The sequence below is a fragment of the Choloepus didactylus genome, chromosome 10, assembly GCF_015220235.1.
Source record: "Choloepus didactylus isolate mChoDid1 chromosome 10, mChoDid1.pri, whole genome shotgun sequence".
Lineage (NCBI taxonomy): Eukaryota > Metazoa > Chordata > Mammalia > Pilosa > Megalonychidae > Choloepus > Choloepus didactylus.
The window spans coordinates 3,537,124-3,543,793 of NC_051316.1; the positions used below are offsets into that span (position 1 = coordinate 3,537,124).

The 6,670-nt window shown below is 33.9% G+C and overlaps 1 pseudogene; it reads right to left on the reverse strand.

Moving 5' to 3' along the window:
- Positions 1-5,285: 5,285 nt before the first annotated feature.
- LOC119505162 lies at positions 5,286-6,259 on the reverse strand (annotated as a pseudogene).
- Between the last annotated feature and the right edge of the window lie 411 nt (positions 6,260-6,670).

The following is a 6,670-nucleotide window of genomic DNA, read 5'->3' on the forward strand; positions in this document are numbered from 1 at the left end:
ATCTTAGGTTATATATATGTCACTAGAATAAAAATTTTTTAAAAATCCTATTGTACAAATGAAAGTTTTATTGAGTCTGTTTATTCAACAAATATTTTGCATACCCATCATATGCAAAGACATGAAAGTAATTAATTTCATTATTTAAATTAATTAATTTGAGATTTTATTCATGCAATTAAATTAATTAATGAGATTAAACATTAATTCAGAAATGAATCACATTCAAACTTTTCTCTCAAAAGAGATATAATCTCTTTTTAGTAATGATGAGCCCCACTGAACATAGACTGTTTGAAGAGTATGTAAGCATTAATCATTATTTAAAAAGTCACTCTTTTGTGTGCTTTGTTTTCTGGTGTGGGAACCAAGGAAAGCAGGTTGAGTCCATAGTGAGGTTATGTATGTATTCATTTTTTTATTTATCGAGTAATTAACCAAATATTTGCTATAGGTTTACAATGAGCCAGCTACTATCTTAGGTATTGGGGGACAAGAGAGGTAAGGATCCTCCCTTTATCAATGATATTTAATGGAGAAAATAAAAAATACACAAATCAGATATGTAATTATTTTTCCAAATAATGAGGAATGATGAAGAGGTTAACTAGAGGTGTCAATTTAAGTAGGGACATTAGGCAAGACCACAATGAGGTGCAATTTAGGCACACACCATAATGAAGTGATGGAGCAAGTTATGCAAATATATTTGGTTCCCTTGTCTTTCAGCTTCTTGCTTCTTCCATGGCTTCTCTCTCTGTGGGCTTCTTTGTAAGGCCTCCAATAATAGGATTAAGGCCTATCTTGATTCAATTGGGCCACACTTTATCAGAAATAACTTCATCAAAAGATCCTATTTAAAATGGATTCAAAACCAAAGGAATGGATTAAGATTAACAACATGTTTTCCTGGGGTATGTAACTCCATGCTGCCACACATACCTTCTTTGATATTATAGCTGTAACACTTCTCTTATAAGGACAATTTTGTTTTCAACATTATTTATATAATTATTTATTTTATACTATAATAATCAGTAAGTATAAGTGAGATTCTGTCAAAGTACTGTATTACAAGTCCTAAAGAAAATGCTTTACATTATCTTGGTCTGTTTGAAACATTATCAGTTGGTTAATCTTTTTTTATTTGTTTTCAGTTGGTAGGGATTTGTTTTTCTTTGCTTTTTAATATAAATCTCTTTTTTCAAGTTATGTAAACTATTACCTTTTTCTAAAATCAAATTTATTTTATAAGGTACATTCCCAGAAGTTTTCATCCTTACTTTCCCATTTTATTTATTTATTTTATTTGTTGCACAAATTGCCATATTTTAAATAATTTTCTGCATCTCATGTTTTTCCTCAATATATCATGGAGGACAACCTATAGAAGTATATAAAAATCATTCTCTTTCTTTTCTTACAGTTATATAGTACCTTTTTGTCACCCACAGATTATTCAACCATTTTCATATTAAATTTTATCCATCTTGTTGTTATAAATAATGCTTGTTAATATGTTATTTCATAATTTTGTGACTCTATCTTTAAAATGGATTCTTAGATTTGTGATTGCTTACAAAAGGGATAAATGCATATGTGATTTTCTAAGTGTTTAAAGTAATCTTCTGTAGGGACTTCAGCTTGTTACCAATCTGCCCCAATGAATAAAAATATATTTTTCCCAACAGCTTCATTTACAGGCTACATCATTAAATTTTTGTATTTCTGCCACTCTGATACAGGAAGAAATGATATCTAAGGGAATTCATTAAATTTTTGTATTTCTGCCACTCTGATACAGGAAGAAATGATATCTAAGGGAATTTTTACTTGCTTTTCTTAAGAAAAATGAGGCAGAAATCTTTTCATATATTTAAGGGCTAATTTATATGCCTTTTCTGGGAACTATTTAATCAAATACCTATTTTTATAGGATTGTTTATTGTTTACTCTTCAACTGTATGTGAAACATAATGATGCTTTTACATTTATTAATTTGTCTTTTTAATTTATTTTCTGTTGTTTTTGTCATTAAATTTTTGTATACTTGCTTAATCTAAATTTTAACCTCCATTTTCTAGAACTCTTATTTGGCATGTGGAATAAAGAACAGATTCAATTTTATCTTTTTCATATGGTTACCTATTTTTCCCAATATGTCACTGTTTAATAATGACACTATATAATATTTTTTAAATTTTCTAAGTTTAACTTTCCTTGTCTAGTTTGTTTCAACTTTTAGGGTTTTTACTTGGCTTTTGTGCTTTCTCATTCTTTCATATGAAATTTAGTTCAGATATTTTGAAGTATGATTCTTCAATAACCCCACCTAAAATTTTATTGCATTCATTCTGGGTCTAAAAATTTGAATTAGAGAAGAGAAAACTTGAGAAGATTTTCAGGCCCAATAATCTTGAGAATGTAGCCTTTGGGGTCAATATTATCCAGCCATAATCTAGGTGTATTGAAATGAAACCATCAGTTGTCCTTTCTGAAGGGCAAACTTTTCTATGACTTCTCAGACTGAAAGCCTCAATGATGATATAGTAAAAGAGCACTTGATTTGGACTCAAAGAATTAAGTTCCTGCTTTACCACAGTCATTTCTAGTTTATGAAACTGTGGAAATGACAATTTCCTTAAACATGTCGTCAACTACACATCAGGTATAACTGTCCTTGTCCTGTGTACTCCTCAACATAAGAAGTTACTCTCTCAAGTGCAAGGACACCGCTTCATGGAATTCACAGAACCTCAGAATGGAAGGAGTGAAGGTGTTCAAAAACTATTCCTCCTTTTACCACACATCACATCCACCTGTGTCTCCCAGCAAAGACTCAAGTATTCTTACATGTTTGAAAATCAGCAGTGACAAGTAAAACAAATAACTTTAAAGGCAAGTCACTCATTATCATAAGCATTAACAAATCAGAAGGCCCATCCCTATGGTAAGTCAATATCATCCTCTAAGTAAGTCTATTCTACACATTCAATTAAGTAAGAAAACAACACTCTCAGTCATAGGATTTACTAACTCTGTGGATGGCAGTTTAAGCAGATCCATTTAAAAGAAACTTCAGGTGAAACAGAATTGTGTTAAGACACTGAAAATAAGAAAACCAGGTGTTATGTTACCCAGAATAATCTAGACTTCTTAATACAGGATTATTAGAAGCCTGATGTCCAACTTTTGGAATTTAATACATTTCACTTTCACATTAACTTTTGGCTCAAAACAAACTTCTGCAAACTCATTGCTTATCCAACTTAGAATACTAAAATAGAATTTTAATTAATTAATTAAACACACATGCAGAAATAAACACAATTCCCTTCTACTGATATAATTATTTCACACAATAACAAACATTTCAACACCATAAAATGAAAAGCATGTCAAAATATGTGCCATTCCTTAAATTAATATTATGAAAACTCTTAGCATTATTCTATTATCATTTTGTGAATTCCTTTATAGACAGTTACCTATCTATATGGACCTTGCACCAATTTGGATATAGTATGTCCCCCAAAAAGCCATGTTTTACTCCAATCTTGTGGGATATTTAGAGTAGGTTGTTTCCATGGAGATGTGACTCACCCAAGTGTATGTGATACTTTTGATTAGATTATTTCCCTGGAGGTGTGGCCCTACCCATTCAGCATGGGTTTTGATTAGTTTACTGGAGTCCTTTAGAAACAGTTGACAAAAGGCCCATATGCCTGCTGATGCTTGCCAATGCTTGTTGATGCTTAGAGATGTGTGGAGATGTGGACTGCAGGATGTTTGGAGATGCTTATCTAAGAGATATAGCCCAGAGTATTCTCTGGAGAAGCTAAGAGAGACAAGTCCAGAGACATTTTGGAAAACACCATTTTGAAATGCAACCTGGGAGCAAGCAGATATCAGCCATGTGTCTTCCCAGTAGACAGAATTTTTCCAGATGCAATTGGCCTTCCATCAGTGAAGGTATACTCTTATTGATGCCTTTGTATGGACACATTTGTGGCCTTAAACTGTAAATTTGTAACCATATAAACTCCCTTTATAAAAGCCAACTTACTTCTGGTATTTTGCATAATGGTAGCATTAGCAAGCCAGAACAGACCTGTACCAGTTTACGGACAAATGTTTGGATATACTGGACAAGAGTCTACATCTGTTGTTCAGAAATTCTGAAATATATCACTGAGACTTTCTCTTTCAGCCATGGATTCAGTCACACCACAACTAAAATTCTGAATGGAGCTTAATTAATGCATATAACTCTGGACACATTATTGAAGGGGGATTTTCAGGGAGACATTGTCATCAATTTATTTCTGCAAATATTCATCAGGTACCTATTATGTATTGGCAAATTTTTTACCTATTTCAGGAAGTAAACTATATCTGCTAGATATTGTCTTGGAAATTTGTATACATATTATCATATTACATTTTTACAAAAGTCCATGAATTATTACTTTCCCCATCCAGAGGTAAGGAAATATAAGTTCATTGAATCAGCAAAGTCCACAGATCCTAGTTAAGGGATGCAGACATTGGTATGAGATGGACCTGGGTTTGAATTTAAATTTAGAGGGTCTAACTATGAAACCTGGGGCAATCTTTAAACTTCAGGATTCCTATTTATAAATAAAATACAGTCCTTGTGAGAATTAAATAAAGACAAAATGCTTATAAACCATTTAGCATAGTGTCTGACTCAGAAATTTTCACTATTAATAGTAATAATATTGGTAATAACAGAAGAATTAAAGTGAACACCAGAGCTTCATGGGCAATGTGCAGGAGACAATACTGCAGCCAATACTGCAGCCCAAATTATATTCACTTTTCCACCCCACAAACTGCACTTCCCTATTTCCACTCACTTTAGCCACATAGAAGTTCATGAAATCACTGTGATATTTTATTGTGTGGTAATTTGCATTGCTTTTGTCCCTAACTTCAAGATCTTTTCCCCAGTCAGCTGAACAAAATTTTATTGTCTTCTAGTCTTATGTTATGCACTTCTCTTCTGGAAAGTGCACCTCAACACCTTCTTTCTACATTAGCTGTCATATTTGCTCCTTCAAAAGCTCTTCATGCTTACACAGTCATTGAGTATATCATGTAGAAACCTTTTTTGCCTCTTCCATCTGCTGCTTGCTCCTGGTTTTCCTTCATTTGTGGAAGCCTAATACTCATCTCTGCCTCCATATGCACATGGCCTTCTTCTCTGTGTGTCTGTGTGTCCTTTTCTATCATAATGATCCATTAAGATCTCATCTGGTTCCTTACCTTAATAACATCTGCAAAGGCCCTATTTTGGAAACAAAAACATCTTCAACAAATTTTATCGGTTGATTCATTAACTTCTGAACAGTCTCCTTTACATCTTTGTCCCTGAGGCTGCAGATTAAAGGGTTCAGCATGGTGATCACTGTCATATAAAATGCAGAGCCCACTTTGACAATGAGCCCTGAATTGGGTCCACAATAGAGGAGCAGGACAATCCTGTGGAAAATATTGATGGCTTTCAGTTGGGAAGCATATGTGGAGAACTTTTTTGGCACCAACCCAAAGAAGGCAATTTATGAAGTAACGAAAATGAAAACATAAGAAGTGAGGATGATCCCGAGACTTCTCACTTCATCAAATACAGAAATGACCAAACAAAGCATTTGGCTGATGTAAGGTTCAGAGCAGGAGGCTGAGACAATGACAGAGTCCTCACAGACAAAATTGTTTATGATGTGAGACCCAAAGAAAGATAATTCTAGGAGAATATAGTTCAGTATCAAGGAAGAGACTATACCCCATGTTTTGAGTCCAACCACAAAGGATGCACAGAGCTTTGGGGACATGATGGCTGTGTAAAGTTACAAACTGTGATAAATCCATCATAGGCCATCACTGCCAGCATGAATGTTTCTGTCACTGCAAATATACAAGCCAAGAAGAACTATATGAAACACCCGGTGAAGGACTTGGTTCTGTCTTCCACAACCAAGTTCTCCAAGAGTATGGGTGTAACTATAGTGGGAAAACAGAAATCCATAAAAGACAGCAGGCTAAGAAAAAAATACATGGGGGTGTGGAGTTTGGGATTCATCTTGATAAGCATGATCATGCCCAAATTCCCCTCAACAATGACTGTATAGATGGTCAGATATACCAGGAAAAGGGGCCCTTGGAGTTCCAGTTACTCTGAGAAGCCCAAGAAGATGAATGTGGCTCCAGCACTCTGATCTCCTTCAGCTAACATCATGATTGTGAAATTCTGATATAATGACCATAATAAATAATAAAATTCTAATGATGCACTGCACTTATGTGTGTCAAACCTTGTGCTCAAACATTAAAATATAATAATTAACAATAGAACAAATGGCCCAGCTTTCACATGCAGAAGCTGAGGCATCTATAGGTTAGGGAACTTGTCTCTGGTTGCATGGTTGGTTAGTGTTGTGCTGGATTTTGTACCCAAGAAGGTGATTCTAAGAGGCAGAACTTGAATTAAGAAGTTGTCATAAGGGAAGTAGTTTTCTACAGTGTTGTAGAAAACATGTTTTTCACTGTACAATTATTCTGAAGGTTCATGCTTTTTAAGAGTATTAATAAAACAATGAATATAAATTTAGTGCTGAAGGATCCTGTAAACCTTTAGAGGAGATAAAAC